The 19,869-nt window shown below is 31.7% G+C and overlaps 1 pseudogene across 1 annotated transcript; it reads left to right on the top strand.

Moving 5' to 3' along the window:
• Window positions 1–18,222: 18,222 nt before the first annotated feature.
• On the top strand, window positions 18,223–18,310 carry BDBG_17057 (annotated as a pseudogene). Its single transcript has one exon. The product of its transcript is annotated as a tRNA-OTHER (tRNA).
• The last annotated feature ends 1,559 nt before the right edge of the window (window positions 18,311–19,869 follow it).

Raw genomic sequence — 19,869 nt, forward strand, 5'->3', positions numbered from 1 at the left:
CATTATAATATGCTCAGGGTTCTCATTTGTATTGCAGAATGAGCATTCTATTGAGTCAAATCTATCATCAAATCTTTGTATATAAGATTTGAAATAGCCATGTCCTAGTTTCAGCTGTATTATAGATGAGAATATTTTCTTTTTACATTTAATTGAACAAGATTTCCACTTGGGTTTTGTTTCAAATCTTGAATAATGTATACTCTTCTTTTGTTTCTGCCAGCTTTCATTCCACTTGTCTAAACAAGATTCTTTTATTTTTCTCTTTATAAAAGACCAGGACACAATTTTTTGAATAGATCTGCTTAATTCTGCACCCTTTTTTGCAGCTGAATCAGCCAATTCATTGCCATGAATATTCATATGAGCAGGAACCCAGTGCAGATGAATTCTCAGCTTTGATGTTCTTCTCTTTTGAATTTTTAAAACAGAGTTTAAGATCAGTTCAAGATTCATTTGATCATTATGAATCTGACTATTTCTAAGTCTTTTTAAAGCAGCTTGACTATCAGAGAATATCCATGCCTCTTTCAAACAATTTCCTCTTTTATGAGATTTTATTTCAATGAGTTTGAAAGCTTTCACTATTGCAAATAGTTCAGCATCAAAGACTTCACATTCAGAGCCTAGATTCCAGAAATCTGAGATAAAATTAATATTATCTTCAGTATAAGCAATGCCTGCGCCTAATCTATTCAAGTTCTCATTTTTTGAGCCATCTGAATAAATCAGAATAGAGTCTTTTATATTGATTGTAGAAGTTCTCTTCAAATGCTGTTCATATTCTTTCTCTTTTGATAGTTCACTTATTTGTAAGTCTATAAGAGATTCAAGCTTTTTTCTCCAGGGAGATAACTTCTCATGATCAACTTTTTCAACATTTAAAGAAGAAAATTGATTTTTAATCAGAGAGCATAGTCTGTACAGTTGAGAAGACATTTTCTTTGAAGAATTATTTTCATTTCAATCAAGAAATCTATTTCAATCCAGTTCATTTCCAGAGTTAATTGGTGGAAATGAAGAAGAGACTCTTTCTCTGATTATATGATTTGAGCTCATCTTTACAACTCTCAGAGCATAGTTCATACAGGCCTTTTCAAATCTAATAGCAGGAGGAGGAATTGAAGCTTCAATTTCCATTGCTTTAATAGGAGATGATTTGAATGCTCCCAGAATTCTTCTCAAGGCTCTGTTTTGCAGACTTTGAAAGAGTTCAGTGAAATTCCCTTAATTATTCCACCAAACTTGAACTCCATAATCAGCTACTGATGTAATACAGGCTATATATAACTGTCTCATAGCCTGGAAGGATAGACCTCTCTCTGTATTTGATAGTCTGATTATGTTGTTCAATAGTCTTTCTGCCTTGACAGTTCTCTGTTGAATATGATATTTAAAATTCAACTTGGAGTTTAACCATACTCCTAACCATTTGACATTTACACTGGGTTTAATCTCTCTATTTAAAAGAGTTAGAGATAGTTCTTTCTCATTGAATCTAGGAAAGAAATGAATTAACTCAGTTTTATCCATATCAAATTGAATTTGATTGATATCTGCTCTAACAAAGATTTCCTTTGCAGCTTCTTCAATTACTTTCAAATTCTCTTTGATAGTTTTTGAGCTGTAGACTAGACCAATATCATCCACATAACTCGGAGATCGCACTATTCTCATATTTCTATTTTTGAATAGATATGCAGTGTATATTGCAAATAAAATGGGTGAGATTGAAGACCTCTGTGGTACTCCTATTTTTATCTCAGTCTTGTCTTGTTTCATTCCATCAAAGAAGAGTTGTATAATTCTTTTAGACATAAAACAGTTAACCCATTTTATTAGAGAAAGTGGCAGTTTTAATATCTTCAATGTCTGAATTAACTTTGACTTTGAAACATGATCAAATGCTCCTTTTATATCAATAAAAACTGCAGTTGAGACCAGACCCTCATGCTTTGCTATTTGAATATCATGAACAACTGAGAGAACAGTGTCAATTGCAGAACACTGATGAAAATGCATGATTGTAAGACATCTTTAATATTATATTACAATATAACTCTCTCTGTAACATAGTCAGAGAAGTCAGCTTTAACAACTGTTTCATAATCAGAGTTAAATATCATTAGCAGAGAGATGTTGATGAATATCTTCTTCATCTATGTGAATACAGCTTCAGTGTTCACTGATTACTGAAATACTGAGTTCTTTCTGATAAGTTCTGTAAGTGATCTTACAATATCTGAGAAGTTTTATATAAATCACTGATAGAAGTTAGCAAATCTGATGAAGCTTTATACATCTTTCACAGTATATAAAGCTTCTCATTCAAGAATAATAGAGACTTTCTCAGAATTCATTCAAATTCTCTTATCAGCTTCTATGATAAAACCTAGATATTTAATACTCTTGACTTCAAAGTCATACTTGTCAATATCTATTGATAGTTCTGCTTCTCATAATTGTTGTAATACTCTTTGCATGTGTTCTTGATATTCTTTTCTGAACTCATCAGTGAAGATGAGAATGTTATCAAGATATACAGATACAAATTTATTAAGGAAATTCTGAAGTGCTCAGTTGATATACTTCTGAAATGTACTGAGAGCATTGATCAGTTCAAAGAGTGTGACTATTCATTCAAAAAGATTATAACATGTTTGAAATACTATAAGTTATTCATCTTCTTCAGTGATATGAATTTTATGAAATGTGATAATAATATCTAGTTTTGTAAATTATTGAGCTTGTCTGATATGAGCTAGAGTTTCATTGATAAGAGATAAAGAATAGCAGTTCTTCTTGATTAATCTGTTCAATTCTCAATAGTTCACACAGAATTGAAGTTCTTCATCTGATTTCTTTACAAAGAGATTAGAAGCTGCAGTGAAAGAGTTGCTAATATGTATAAATCTCTTATTCAACAGATCATTGAGTGTCTTTCAAAGAAGAAGAAGTTCATCTTGAGACATGTTATAAAGAGAGTCTCATGATGACTTGAGATTCTTATCATTTTTCTTTTCTAACTTGATACTGTGATCTACTCCTGAGCCTTGTAAAAAGAGTATATTTATAGTGTTATCTTATTGAAAGATATCTAGGTATTTGTGATATTATTAAGAGAGTTTTGTATGAGAATTTTGTTATTATAGTACAGAATAACTTCTCTAGAGCTTTCTTAATATCAGTCAGACTGATGAAATAGATTGCTATATAATTCTGCTATCAGCAATCTTTTCAGTGACTTTCTTTTCAGAGCATTTCATAGATGTTAACAGAGATCTGTGTCAGATTCATAGTCTTGTGAATATCATCTTTGTGAATTCTATCATTGTTAGAAAATATTAAGCTCCTGTTTTAAGCATTTAATAAGATGTCTTGTTCAGATAGTCAGGCCAGTTCTAATATAAGATTATAATCAAGATTATCAACTTCATATGCATAGGCATCTTCATATTGATATTCTTCAATATCTATGTTTCACTTCATTATGTAACAGGTACAAATGTCTTTTAAGTTATCAAATTCTGTGAGAAGTCAGGGTTTTGATAAGAAAATACACTGAAGATTGTAATATCTTATAACTGAAGATTTAATCATTATATAATAACATAGATCACTGTCTATCATGACCTTCATATTATACATGTTATTGATCACAGTAGATATAAGAATTGTGTTCATTGCTATTTTCTTTTCAAATTATTATCATCTGATCTCTTCAAGCTTCTGTTTATAAATTTGAACAGAAGCTAATCTTTTCCCTATTTCATCAGAGTATTCTCATAGTTATCTTCTGAATCCTTCTCTAATGTAATATAGTTGACACAGACAGATGCTAATTCATTCTTTGAGTGAGAAGACACATAGACTGATTAACAGTTGAAAGTAATGTGCTCTGATCAGTTACAGTTGATGCACACTTCTTGTTAACATTGATTGATGACTTCTTCAGAAGTGATTCTAGAGACTCAGAAGTCTGTTCAGACAGCAGAGACTCTTGCTTATGTATAGATATTCAAGTCTACTCAGTTTATAGCATCTGCATCATTGTTATTATTCCTCAGCACAGGTGTATGAGTGACTGAATTATTTCTCAGTGCAGGTGTGTGAGTGTAATGTCTTCTATCACTGTTCTCTATACTCTTGAGCTTGATAAGACAGTTGTTCAATGTCTGAAGCTGTGTGCAGAAGCCTTTATAAGTTGAGTCTTTATTTACACTTATAAGAGTCTGTAAGAGTTCAAAAGTTAATGTCTTCTTGAGTATACTAATCTTCATTTAATTCTTTCAAGATTGATCACCTGCTTCTAAGATTTTGATATCAAAGTCAGAGATAAATGTTGTAAGAGAAGTGTTTCTCTATCAGATACTCTGTAATCAATCTAACACTTTCTGTTATATAACAGTGTCTTAGAACAGAATATCAAGATATTTGATAATATTATCAGATATTTATAACACTGATTCATATGCTTTCATTCATGAATGAAACTTCTGTTTCACATAATTCTTCAATCATTCATCGATATATTAATCTTGATTGATTAATGAACTGATGATATCTTTATTCATACTCAGTTTTACAAGCATTTTCATTCTTCATGATGAGTAGAGAGTGAGATCAGAAGTATTGAAATATACAGAAGTATCTAAGCATTCTTTCAGCACTTTTATATTTGATTCTGTAGGTGTTGAAATTGCATGAGTTTCTTGTTAAGTTAATTATTGAATTTTCTTATATTGAAGTTATTGAGTTGTATGTATATCAGCTATCTGTTGCTGTTATAATTTCAACATTGCTCAGAGTCACTGTGATATTACTTCTATACTTATATTCAAGAGTTCTCTCATATTATTATTAGATATGTTATTCATTGAGTGTATAATATCTGTGAAATCTTGAAGAAGTATAATTATATGAATATTTCATACATCTGAGTGTCAGAACTCTCAGATCTTTCACTGATATTCTCTTTATAAGATCTTATTACAGAGTCAGAGTGACAGATAAGCAAGCTTCTATCTAAGAACTCAGTGTTCACTTAACTGTGTTTCTCTTTCTTATACATCATTATGTGTTTGAATATCTCTCAATAAATAATTATTTCTAATGAGAAGATGATATGTGAATAATTATTCCTAATAAGAAGAAGATGAATATTTTTCTAGTGTAAGAGATCTACACTGAATAGATCAGTATAATATTTATAGGTCTTATATAACAAAGAGAAAAATGTTAGAGAAGAAAAGAAAGAGAAAGTGTGAGAATCAGTAATCAGAGTGAATATTTATATGTGTACATAGTGACATACACAGTGAAACTTTGAGGTGGAAGAATAGAGGTTTTCATACATGATGAAGCTTCAGAGCGGAAGAATAGAAATTCCGTAGATTTTCAGCTGAGAATTGATGACTGAGAATCGGAGTGATAGAAATCTGTGAAGTGTAACGGAATAGTCTATATAATTGATCAGGCGCAGCCCGCCACAAAAGAAATCTATTATAAGATCAAAATATTGCTTGAAATATGTTGAATTGTCTGCAATCCTGTATTTTTAATCAATATTTCAAAGATAGAGTGACTTGATTACATTCTTATGATGCTGACAGAATCATGACACTCAGTTGATTTCAATAGATGCTTTTAGAATCTCAACAATGAGATTATAAAGGATTTGAGATGTACAAGAGAAACTGCAATCTGTTAATTGATTGATATGAAAAAGAAGCTGTTCTTCTTATAAATCTGTGAGATTTTTGCAGTGAATAGAGCTTGCTTTCTTTCTTGATATTTAAACATCTCTATACTGCTGTGATAATGTATATTGACTGATTCCATATTTTTTAGCAGTCTCAGTGTAATTAGGGATCAATTGTGCATTCAAATCATCAATTGCTGCTTGTATAACTGCTTCATGGTGCATGTTGTGAGTGGTTGAAGATGAATGAAAAAATGAAGATTGGACGGGCGTTGAGTGTACGCGGGCGTTGGGTGGTTGATTACGTTACCCCCTCTCGCTGTTCATCATGCTTGCCCGGAACCTTTCAGGTACAACTGAAAGTGCACCTGAACTCTGTGCTGCTCATCACCTGCAGTTCCTGTGAACGCGCATTCTTGTCTTGACTGTCAAAGCACCCAGATTTGATTGATTCAGTCATTACTTTTTCAAAACACAATTTCATTAATTTCTTTCTCTTCAGTTAAATTCTTACCTGTGAAAGGTGTAAAGCTCGTGTGATTGAAAGGTTGCTAGCTTGTGGAAAGTTATATGATGGAAGGATTAGTAAGCCAGATCATGTGACCTGACATCCCCACTCATCAGAGTAACTATACACGATGCTATATACAAAATTCGCCTTCAAATCAAGTACAGATACAAAAAATAACTGGAAAATGTATAGTAATGAAAAACCAGTCATGAGATACATCATTTTTTATCTCTCTATTTCCCTATCTTCTTTATATTCTCTTTTCAATGTGTATATTTCAATGTTTCAAGTGGTTTAGTAAGCTCATTCACTGTGTTCTCAGCAGATGAAACATATCAGATAGATATCTCATTCTTGTGAATGAGATTCTGAAGAATGTGAAAACAGACCTCTATATACTTTGAGCAGTGTGGAATTGCTTTGGAAGAGAATAGCTCTATGACAGACTTATTATCAGCATGAATTGTATAAGTCAGATCATTGACTGTGATGAGAATGAGGTGATCATCAGCATTCAGATTGTTGAGACAGAATGGAATGAATTCAGCATCTTTTAGAAGCTCGCGGAGATAGACAAGCTCATATGCAGTCTCAGAGAATGCAATATATTCAGCCTCTGTTGATGACTTGAAGACCTCTGTTTGCTGGCAGCTCTGTCATGCAACGGGGCCACCTGTCATGTAGATGATATAACCGGTGGTTGAATCCCTACCAGCTCAATCGGTATCTGTATATGCTACAGGTTCAATTTCAGCACCTCTGTAATAGATTATACCCTCATTGATTGAACCCTGTAGATATCAGAGTGTACACTTGTATACAGCTCAGTTCTTTGATATAGGCTGAGAGCTGAATCATTCAAGAAATCCTGCAGTGAAGCTCATATCAGAATGTGTATTAAATGTCAGATATTGCAGAAATCTGATATCAGATTGATAGAATTATAGAGTAAATTCTGCTGTGTATGTAATCAATTTCTCATCATCATTTATAAAATCAATATTCTTCTTTATAGAAGTGAATGTAGAGTGATAGTTATTCATTGAGAACTTCTTCAGAAGATTTCTTACAAAGAGAGATTAAGATAATGTCAATGAAGTTAAATCTCTATCAATCTTCATTCTCAGATAGCAGTTGAAATTTCCTACATTCTTGATCTCATAATTAGCAGTGATTTTAGCTTTGACTCAGTTCAGATCTTTGATTTTCAGGCTGTAGAGACAGACATTATCTATATAGATAATTATATAGATCTGTCTTTCATCATGAAGAAATAGTTCAGCATCATAGAGACTGATATGAAAGTCTGAGTGTAATAGCATCTTTCACAGCTTCTTATATTATAAGAGTGCTGCTTGCTTAAGACTGTAGAGTCTCTGCATCAATTTATATATAAGATTATCACAGTCTTCACAGAATTCTGTGAGTTGATTCATATATATTCATTCATCAGCAGACAGTTGAGTATTTAAAAAAGCAGTCATTATTTCAATCTGCAGAACATATCATTCCCAGAATGCTGAGATTGTTATGAGAGCTTGTGAGATGAATGCAGAGATGACAGATACAAAGATTCTTAAGTAATTGACTCTCTTCTATTGAAGATTTTTACAGACAATTCAGCAGGTCTTATAGCAGATAATCTCACTCATATTATTGAACTTTTTATTAAATACTCATTGACTGTGAAGAACACTTATTTGTAATGTTCTCTCAATCAGTTATCAGATCTCTATCTATTTCAAATAATTGATCTCTTTAACACAGGCCTTGTAATAATACTTTCATTTTATGAAAGCTTTGATATGTATGAGGTTTTTCAGGATCAGAAGTGCAGCAATCTTGAGATCAGTGAGTAGATCTTCAAGACTGTTTCTTACTGAAGCTTCTCTCACTGTAGTGATATCTCTTATAGATGTCAGAGAGTCATCAGATTCAACTGTGAGTTTCAGAGAGTTCAGTGTATTCTGAACTAAAAAGATAGATACTCTCACAGAGATATCATAGTCAATTCATCAATTATTAGTGAGTATAAGAAATAATGAACACTCAGATTAAATTTCCTCATCAATGAATAGATTATCAATTGATGAATCAGGAATTGCTGTAGTCTCTTAACAGACTGCAGTAAGTAGGTCTGATGTTACTGAAGAAATCACTGCAGTCACTTTACAGACTGCATTGAGTAGAATATTCAGATTGTGCATAGTAGTTGATATCAATGAATTGGCAAGATAAAGGTCCTTCTGAAAGATGACATCTTTTGATATGTATAAACACCTGTTGAAAGAATTCATTAATCTGTAATTGATAAAACTATCATATCTCACAAAAATTAACTCTTTGAAACAGAAAGTCATCTTATTGATGAGCTTGAAGACTATCTTCAGAAATGCTTTGCAACCTCATCAGCAAATGCTGCATGCAGAAGATAGAGCTTCAAGTCAGACCTCATATAAAGTAATTGACTTTGTATTTTCAGAGCTCTTATACAATATCATTGAGATTGACATAAGATTAAGCAGCTCTGTGACTGTAATAACTGTATCATCTCACATCTTTTCTGAAGCTGAAGAGTCTATTAATAGTGATTGAAACTTCTCAATGATCAAACTGATTAATCATTCAGATACTTCATCTTACTGTGAAGTATGAGAGAGAGTCAGCTCTTATTTTATATCTTCACTGAGTATATATACTGTGACTGTATTCAAATTCAATTCTTCATAATCTGAGTGAATGATTGCAATGCCACATCTCAGTAGATTCTTGATGAATTGATTGAAGATCTGTAGATATCTCAACATCTCATCCTTGTATTTCAATAGAAATATTCGTCTCATACAGATGGCATCATCTGTTATCATCATTGCAAGCTTCTTGCCAGTGTAAGATAATATATCATTTTCAGTCTCAAGAGTCTCATCATCACTGAATATATTCACTCAAATCTTCAAGACCTTGCAGATGGCATGATGTGGTGTGAAATTCTTATAGAAAGTGTGTTTCTGTTTAGTCTTAACACATGTAACACAGAATGATAATTTCTTCAGACTGATAATAATAATATCAAATTGCAGATCTCTGATCATTTTTAATATACTATTTTCACTGATATGATCAAGTCAATGATATCACTCATCTATCAGAAGCTGTTTCAGAAGAACTGTAGATAATTAAGATGAAGATGAGATAATAAAGAAATCAGTATCTGAATTCTTAGAGTTGATTAACTGTTCAACCTTCTCACAGCTGAAAGATCTCAAAGACTCTGCATTCAGATCATAATCTATTGAGATTGTCTTTGATTTCAGAACAGTCATATATGTCACTGCTTCATACATTGAGTTATTCATTATATTATAAAATGTTGATGAGCTGTCAGATAGAATGTAAATATTATTATGAAACAGATTAGTGTAAAAGATATCACTGTTGATAGATGACAGAAACTCAAAGTAGTTCCCAGCATTAACTTGTATATTATGATAAATATAGCTCTGACACTTTATAAGTTCAGTGAAGATTAGATTTGCAGATAGTTCTGATACATAGTATACATAATTGAATTCTATCAATCTTTTACTCACTGAGATGAATGCAGTGCTGACACTCTAAACCTTCAGAATGACCTTGTTAATCACTTGAACTATTGAACTATTGATTGTTATAAATTCTGAAAATTGTGATCTATCACTCACTATGTGGCATCCGGCGCTACTATCTCATATAGTGAGGGAATTCTTGTGAGATTTCATGAAACAGACTGACACATTGATAATCTCTGTGAGATTTGTTATCTGATAGATCTCTGATTCATCTGTAATAGATAGTTAAGTTCTACTCTCACTATTGTTCTTTTTCTTCTTTTCCTTGAATTTCTTTATTCTTGCAGCATTGTTTATTCTTCAATTATTCAGAGTACTGTCTGAATTGATCAATCAACAGATGTCAAAGTGAGATCTCTCACATTCAGAACATGTAGGTGAATTGCCTGATTCTTGATAGTTTTAAGAGCTCTCTTGAGTATTACTATGACCACGTCCATTACAGGCTTCACAGGCCGAATTCGATATATTGTTGTTAGAATTGATAGGTGTAGTTATTGTAGCTGTTGTAGCTGAGTTGGCTGCAGAATCTGTATTCTGTGAATTCTTTTTATCTTTTGAAGAATCAAGCTGTGAATGAATCTCCTTTATGAGAAGATCAACATTTAATACCACAGCTGTGGATTTGAAATCCTGTATCTTCTCAATCTTTCTCTGAACATAATTCCTTCAATTGTTGAATAGAACTGAGTAGAAGATATCAAATATTCATACATCTGAAGAAGAAGCATTCATTATCTTCAATTTTATAATGACAGACTGAAACTTATCAAAGAATGTGTGTAGATTGATGACCTGTGTGTCATCAAGTAACATGAATTCCAGAACTGTCTCACAGTGTAACTGTGTTTTAAGGACCGAGTATTTCTGTTTGATTGCATTTCATAGAGTATAAGCAATCTGATTTTCATCATATTTGAAGAAATGTGGTCTGACCCCTGCACTCAATGAGTTTGAGATGAATGTATAGAGTCACCGGTTTCTGATGTCTCAGAATGATGCTTATTTATCATCTCTTTGTAGAGAATTCTGAGTCTGTTGTTTCTCTATTATATATTAACACTGTGTATCAATCAGTTTTGATTTCATGAAGATGCTTCATGTGATGTAATTGAATATGTTAGTTAGACTATTTGATCTCACAGTATTCTTAACATCTTTCTAGAATTGAGAGATTGCCTTGTCAACACAGCTATTCAGTTTATAAAGATTGAATTCCAACCTTTCACTAAGATTAGAATCTCATGTGACTGTAGAGATGATAATAGAACAATTGTTAACATTCTGTGATCAATCTGTAGAGAATGAGAATCTCTGTTAACAGAGTTTTTTCAGTTGTAATTTGAGTTCTGGAACTCTACACTTCTTCTTCTTTATCTCAAATGTTATCTTGAGATGTTTCATCTGTTGGTCTGATATTGCCTCGCCCGAATAATTGATTTCATGAGAATTAGCTTCATCAAGCTGTCAAGTAGATCAGAGGGCCGGCCTGACCGTGTCAGAAGCTGTATTCAAACCAGCTTTGAATTAAGAGAGTGTTTTGAGATGTTCATCAATGAAGCTTTCAAAGGCTTCAGAAGAATGTTCACTGACAGAGTGTGAGTGTGAAGAATCATCATCATCAACTGATTCAGTGAAAAGAACATGAGATCATGAATGTGTATATGAGCGAGATTGTATTGAATCCGTCATCTTGATATTCATTTATTGAATCCTTGTCAATATTGTTCTCTTTTTCTTGCTTTTTTGCAAATGTGATGTGTTTTCTGCAAGCCTCTTTTTTTTAAGTGAGCAGTAGTATTATTGATCATCAAGATCTCAAACACATCAATACTGATAGAATAAGATGATTTTAACTCCTGATGAGTGTATTGAATGAAGCAGTAGTTAAATAATGATTATATCAACAAGGAATCCTGAATTGGCAGCAATTTTGTGCAAAACAGGTCTCAAAACCTGTGAAAGGTGTAAAGCTTGTGTGATTGAAAGGTTGCTAGCTTGTGGAAAGTTATATAATGAAAGGATTAGTAAGTCAGATCACGTGACCTGATATTATCTTTTTCAGCTGAATATTTTCTATCTCTCTTCTTTTCTATAGTCACAAACTTCAGTCTATATAGTTGTGTGTAGTCAAGAGCTGCTCACTCTATTAATTACATGAGAGATAGAAATAGAGGTAAAGAATCTGTGAGAAGTGAGATTTCTTACAGTTTTTCTAGTATTTATAAAACTAACTATTATATATTTAGTAATAAGAATCTCACAAAGATAACAAGATCTTATAAAGAGAATGTCAGTAAAAGACTTAAGAGTTTTAATATCTTAGATATATAAGAGATTTAAATAATTACACTTCTTTTAAATTTTTAAACATAGATATTATTAGACTGACCGCTGAGATTATAAATTTCATGTTTAGTCTCATTTAATCTGATCTCATACATTTCTTAATATGAATTCTGCTGAGACTAGTCATTAAAAAAACATGTAAAGTAACTATATATCAGATCTTAAAATGAAATCATAACTTGAAAAAAATGAGAAAGTAATCTTATTTAATCTCATTTAGTTTCATTCTTAGTATAAAGTTACTATTTTTAAACATTTTAAGGTTTTTTTTAGACTATTTTTACTTTTTTAAAAAGTAATGCTTTTTAGTAACACTCAAATGAGATTTAAAGTCATTTAAAGCAATAAAAATAATTTAAATTGAGAAGTAAAAATCATAGTCTCATTTGAAAAATGTGATAAGAGTAGATAGTAAGTCTCACTGAGACAGTATGAGACTACTATCTAATGTTAAAATCATGTAATGAAATTAGTTAAATTAATAATAAGACTATTAAATATTCTGGTTCTGATCTCAGACACAGTTACACAGTCAGTCTAGATATTATACATCTGATAAATAATATAACTATATCTATTAATAATATAAAAGAACTCTTGAATATAAGTATAGACATAGTATCACAGTAGCTCTAAGTAATGTTAAAATTACAATAATAATAAATAGCTGATATGCATATAACTTAATAATATTAATAGAAAAAGAAATTCAATAATTATTTTAATAAGAAATCTCTGTACAGATAATTTTATTTCTGGACTAAATTACTCTAGCTTAAAATTTGACTAGTAATCTAGATACACTGTTACTCTTACTATAATTTAATCAGAAATTAATTACATCTTTTTCAAAGATAACAGTAAAATTTGTCAAATAGTTACTTTATAATAAATTTTTATTAAATAAGAATATAACTTCAGTTTTAAGTATATAGTATAGAAAGAATATAAATAATATTTCTACTAATATGAATTAGAAAGCTTTTTCAGTATGAAGTACTTTATACAGAGTAGTAATACTGTAAAAGTGTAATTATATATCTTCTTAAAAATTCTTGACTTCTTTAACTGATATATCTACTCAGAGTCTTTCTCTATAATAAGTAGAATAACTATTCAGATATCAGTGTCTGACGCTTTTAAATAAGTTATGAGAAGTATGAGAAGCGTGGAGTGTTAATCTGTACTAAAAAGTCTAGAGCTTCTGCAGAAAAATATAATATTTTAACTCTTGCATAAATAAATGCTAGAGTACGTGACCTGTACCTACTCTATATAACTTACTCTGTAGTTTTATTTTCTAATTATCACTTAAATTATTGATATCTTTCATCAATAATCACACTTAGTTTGTCATTATCTTATTATTTTATCATTGTTACTATCATTTTCATCACTTATTCATCTTCTTCATATCTCTTGTTATTATCATTTATCATTTCTACTCTTCTTTCAGTATAAGTATATTACCTTCAGCACTCTTCTGTAAGAAAACTATTCTATTAAAAGACTACTCTGAGTATATAAAGTATCAGAAATTCTCAGCTATTACTTATAAATATTACAAGAGAACAGGTGTCTGAAAAGACAGTGTTATTCACTTCTATCAGAAGTTGATAGAAAAACATATGAAATATTATATTATATTCTGTCAGTATAAAAGAAGTACATCTGCAGTTTCTGATAATAAGTATAAAGATATTCTTCTCTACTTTCTCTACCTTTTAACTGATAGAAATTAAACAGATAATAATGATAATATATCTTCATCTAAATTCTTCTTAATGAACATTTCTTTCTCTTCTTAGCAGTCACTCGCTGACTAGCTCTTTAAAACAGTATCACTTTCACTAGACTCAAGAATCATTGTTCACCACGAACTCGCTCAATTTTTCGAATAAGAACCCGCCGATAGATCCATCGAAAAGCCCTCGATCATACGAGCATTTTGACCTCATCGCCGACCGCATACCCCGTGTGGTTTCAGAGTTATCCAGCCAAATGTGAACCAGATGTTGTTTGAAACTCCTGTGTGGGATTATCCCCCGCTCACCCCTACCACACCACAACCCCGGGCCAAATTGCCATACAAATTGTAAGGTGAAGAGACCTAGCCATATGCATCAATCTTCTTGATTTTGGAAGATTCCCAACCTGTAATTGTGGAGATATCTGAGAAGCAACTTCCGCAAAAACCCTGTCTATCTTTGATGTTTCAAAACATCAACGCCAAGTCCCACCCACATACGGCTCCCAATCTGGCCCACCTCCGGCAGAAAAATACAAAAAGATACCTCAGCAATAATATCAAGCACATAATCAACAGACACATCTGAAGTGCATTCTCCGCGAAAACCCTGTCTGTCTTTGATGTACCAAGACATCAACGCCGAGTCTGACTCTCGTACCGCCCCTTTCAATCTGGCCCATCCCCGGCAGAAAAATACAAAAAGATACCTCGGCAACTGTATTCAATACATAATCAGCAGACATGACAACTATAAAATCAGTATATCTCAAGATCTGACTGAGCCTTTGATCCCTGCACAGTGAGATATATTAAATCTAGTTTTAATATCTCAATATTCAATAGATTCTGCAAGAGATTGAGAACAGTAACACTAGATTTCTATTGAATTTGAGAATTAACTCTATATTAATATAATCATTGACAAAGTCTTCTATTTTAAGATATAAATAACCAGTTCCTCTACATTTAATGAATAATATTTATATTATTATATAGAAACAGACTTATATTCTCTATAATATCAAGACTCTGAAGAGAGAAAGTCTTGATAGAGAGTATATAGTAGTATATATCTTAGCAGTTTCTATCTCATTCTTCTCCGCTTCATCACGAACTCGCTCGATTTTTTGAATAAGAACCCGCCGATAGATTCATTGAAAAGCCCTCGATCATACAAGCATTTTGACCCCATCGCTGACTGCATACCCCGTGTGGTGGTGGAGTTATCCAGCCAAATGTGAACCAGACATTGTTCGAAACTTCTGTGTGGGATTATCCCCTGTTCTCCCCTATCACACCACAACCCTGGGCCAAATTGCTGTATAAATTGTAAGATGAAAAGACCTAGTCATATGCATCAATCTTCTCAATTTTGAAAGATCTCTGATCTGTAATTGTGGAGATATCTGAGAAGTAATGTTCATGAGAACTCTGTTCATCTTTGATGTTTCAAAACATCAATGCCAAGTCTCACCCTCATATCACCCATCTCAATCTGGCCCATTCTCAGCAGAAAAATACAAAAAGATACCTCAGTAATAATATCAAGCACATAATTAACAGATGCTTCTGAAGTGCAATCTCTGTGAATACTCTGTCTGTCTTCAGTGTATCTAGACATCAATGTCAAGTCTCACTCTCATATCACCCCTCTCAATCTGACTCATTCTCAGCAGAATAATACAAAAAGATATCTTGATAACAGTATTTAATACACAATCAGTGAATAATGAGTCAATAGAATAAGTTAACAGTATATCAACAACTATAAATTCAGTATACTTCAAGATCTGACTAAGTCTTTGATCTCTGCATAGTGAGATATATTAAATCTAGTTTTAATATCTTAATATTCAATAGATTCTGTAAGAGATTAAGAACAGCAATACTAGATTTCTATTAAATTTAAGAATTAACTTTATATTGATATAATCATTGATAAAGTCTTCTATTTTGAGATATAAATAACCAGTTTCTCTACATCTCATTAATAATATTTACATTATTATATAGAAACAGACTTATATTCTCTATAATATCAAGACTCTGAAGAGGAAAAGTCTTGATAGAGAATATATAGTAGTATATATCTTAGCAGTTTCTATCTCATTCTTCTATAGCAGTTAATGCAAAAAAAAAAAGATCTTAGAAATAGTTTTTTACTTCTCTTGAAAAAGTAAGATGTTTTTCTCTGAGTTTTATATAATATTCTTATAAAGAATTAAAAACAGAGTTGTTTTCTGTTATAATTTCACATTCTTTTAAATAAGAATTACTTTTTCAGTAACTGAAGAGCTTTTATTAATACTTAATTCTTTTTTACACTCTTTATTAACTGATTTGAGTTGCACACTTGTTATGTGAGAAGAATTGAATAATTTGAAATAAAATTGAATAGTTTTAATCAATTTCTCTGTAAAAAATTGATTTATTTTTTGTCAGTTTTTCTCTTAAAAACTGTCATATTATCTGATTTATTATCAATTGATATCATACTTTTTCTTACTGTATCTTAAGAAAGAGATTGTAAAGATTTTATTGATTTATCTTAAAAATCAATTTTAGTTTATTAGATTCTCTTTAAAAATCTAATCTAGTTACTGAACTGATGTGAAAAAAATCAGGTATTTTATACACAAAAGTCTTTTATTCTTTTTTTGAAACAGTCTAATCAATTTTTCAATTGAAAATAGACTTAAAAATCTCTTAATTGAAACAGTCTGATCAACTTTTCAATTCAAAAGAGTTTAATAAATATCTCAATTGAATTAGTCTGATTAACTTTTTATTAAGTAAGAATAATATATTCAAAAATACACTCAGTTAATATGAAGAAAGATACTTTCTCAAATACTATTTCTGAGATTGAAATTCTGAAGAGAAGAAAGAAAGAAGAAATAGAGAAACAATAAGTTTTTAAAATACAGAAACTTGAAAAAGTAAGTAAGATTCTTGAAAAGCAGTATCTAAGTAAGATAAATGAAGAAGTTCTGTTAATTCTTCATACTCAGACTAGACAACTACAAGAAGTGATTAAGTTTAAACTTAGAATTTCAAACACAGTTCTAAAAACATTGAAAATTTCTAATATAATTACTGACTCTTCAGTTTACTCTTCTTATGTTTCTACTTCTTCTTCTTCTTCTTTAAATTAGAAGAAAATATATGCTTAAGCAGCTGAATCTGCTGTCTCTAAACCTGCTATCTCTAAATCTGCTAGCTCAAAACCTGCTCAAAATCCTGAGAAAACTGAGAAGAATACTGCTCATACTTCTATTGATAGAAAAGTGGAAAAAAAAATGTAAAAAGAGAAAAATCTTCAAATCTTCAGAAATAGAAGACTTATTCTTTGTAAGAAGCCTACACTGAATAGATCGGTATAATATATAGGTCTTATATAACAAAGAGAAAAATGTTAGAGAAGGAAAAGAAAGAGAAAGTGTGAGAATCAGTGATCAAAGTGAATATTTATATATGTATGTAATAGCATACACAGTGAAGCTTTGAGATGGAAGAATCTATACACATTAGTGACAGCTGAGAATCAGTGATTGAGAATGACTAAGAATCAGAGTGTACATGTTTGAGAATAAAGCAGTTGAAATCTGTGAAGTGTAACAGAATAGTCTATATAATTGATCAGGCACAGCCTGTCACATTAGTTCTCTCTTTTCAGAAGCAGTTCTTATTAGTCAAGAACTACTGTTTCAGATAATACAGAACTCAGAGTTCAGGTCAGATAATTATACTCAACTCATTTCATAAGATATTATTGACTGCAGCTGTGAGATCTCTCATTGAGAATATTCTTAATCTGTAAGAATAAGTGCTCGCAGGCGATTATTCAGGTGTTTGCAGCTTGGTGTGATATGTACTGTTAACTACTAGAAGTATTTGCAATGAGAAGATAAAATACAGAGATCAAATATATAATAGCATTCAAGCTGAGTTATGAATAGTATTCGCGAACTCCAGTCTATATAGTTGTGTGTAGTCAAGAGCCACTAGCTCTATTGATTATATAAGAGATAGAAATAGAGATAAAGAATCTGCAAGAAGTGAGATTTCTTACATACTCTTCTCTCTCTAAGACTTTGTTTATGAAGTCTTTCACTGAGTGACTTCATAGAATCAGCTTAGCACTGCAGTGATACTCACTAAAAACTCTTCATATCTATAAAAAACCTCAGTGAGGAAAAATCCCTTATTACTGTGAAGAGAAAAGAGTCTGTCACTCAGTTTCTTATTTCATGAGATTCTTTATAATTTACAGATTCTTCTCTAACTATTACACAGATTCATCTCCCCGGTGGCCGAATGGTTAATGCGGCCACCCGGTAGCGCCTTGGCGTGGGAAACCAAGGCGCGTGGGTTCGAAACCCGCAGGGGATACATTAAATCCGGAACTCAAGCACCTCAGGTTTCTAATAAATACAGAGGTGTACAAATCGCTTCAATGAATCGCTCTATGTTCCTGGGCTGGGAAGTTATTATCGCATGTATCTAATTGTCACTCCTTTGTATTTTCCTATGTTCTTGTTATCTTGGCGTGGTCTCAACACCTGTATTTCCTCCTGTATAACCAACACTTGACCTGTATTTAACATCACGCAAGGACTCATCATAAGCTCCGCTTGCATATGAGTATAATGGAAGAATAATAATAATAATAATAATAACACAGATTCATCTCACATCTTTCATACAGAAGAGTTCTGATTGACTCTTAATCATTTTCACAAGATTCTTGTATAATTATTACACAGATTCATCTCACAGATGAATTACTCTTCATAAGATTACTCTTATTAAAGAGAAGTATTTGTGAGTTAATCTTTCACTTATTCTCATAAATCATTGTTCTTTGACACTGTAGAATTGTGAGGAATTTTCTATTCTTTTATCAACTCTGTAGAATTGTAGAATCAAGATATTCACAGTCTGCAATCACTCTTTATAGTTATATAGAAAGATTCAGACCTGTGATTTACAATCACTCTTATTTACTAGAGTGATCTGACTGTTTCACAGAATCACTCACAGTGTAAGTAAATCTCTCTAGAGTAGTATAAATATTTCAGATCTGTCTATGAAATCTCATCTTCTTTTCTCTTTTTCTATAACAGCTTTTATCTTTATAAACTGTGAGTATTCTCATTCATCTGTAAAGTGTTTTCACTTAGATAATAGAGAGAGAGTGTTTCTGACAATGTTCATATATTGATTCAAGAACTTTCTAAGAATAAAGATTTTTTCAATTTTAACATCTTTATAAACAATATCTGACTATTGCTGAGCTTCTCATGAGTGTTCTCACAACTTCTCTGATCACTTTTTACTGGCTGATAAAGCAGAGACACTGTCATTCACAACTACATCTTCATCTCTCTCAGCCCTGTCACTGCACCTGATCTTCAGGCTAGTGATTAACCTCATGCCTCTCTCAGACCAGCCTCTGGCTTCAAGCAGTGCAGTTCTCTTCTTTGCTGTAAGTCTTCTTATAAGTAATTTCTTACAGACTCTAGCTAACAGTTCTTACAAAGCTTTCAGTGTTATCAGTGTCTTCTACAGCTCTGTGAGTCTATGATCACTCTCTTCCTACTCACACAATCTCTGATCAGATATATGTAAATATGTCTAGATTCTCTATCAATGATTCTCACATCACAGTGCATTTTCACAATCTCATTGTCAATGAGAGATGAGTTTCTGAGTACTCATAAAATTCAAGTAATCAAGACAATGTGAATGTTATGAATTCATGATAAGAGTTAACTTGAACAGATGAGCTCTCTCTCTGTATCTCAATTATTTTCAGGCTGAATACTTCAGTACAACTGAGAAAGCAGACACAGCTTTGTAAGAGATATCTGATCATATATGCAGATAATCAGTTCTCAAGACTCTGCTACAACTGTGTATACTCTGATGTTCAGCTTCTCTGAAGTCT

This window comes from Blastomyces gilchristii (assembly GCF_000003855.2).
Source record: "Blastomyces gilchristii SLH14081 genomic scaffold supercont1.7, whole genome shotgun sequence".
Taxonomy (NCBI): domain Eukaryota; kingdom Fungi; phylum Ascomycota; class Eurotiomycetes; order Onygenales; family Ajellomycetaceae; genus Blastomyces; species Blastomyces gilchristii.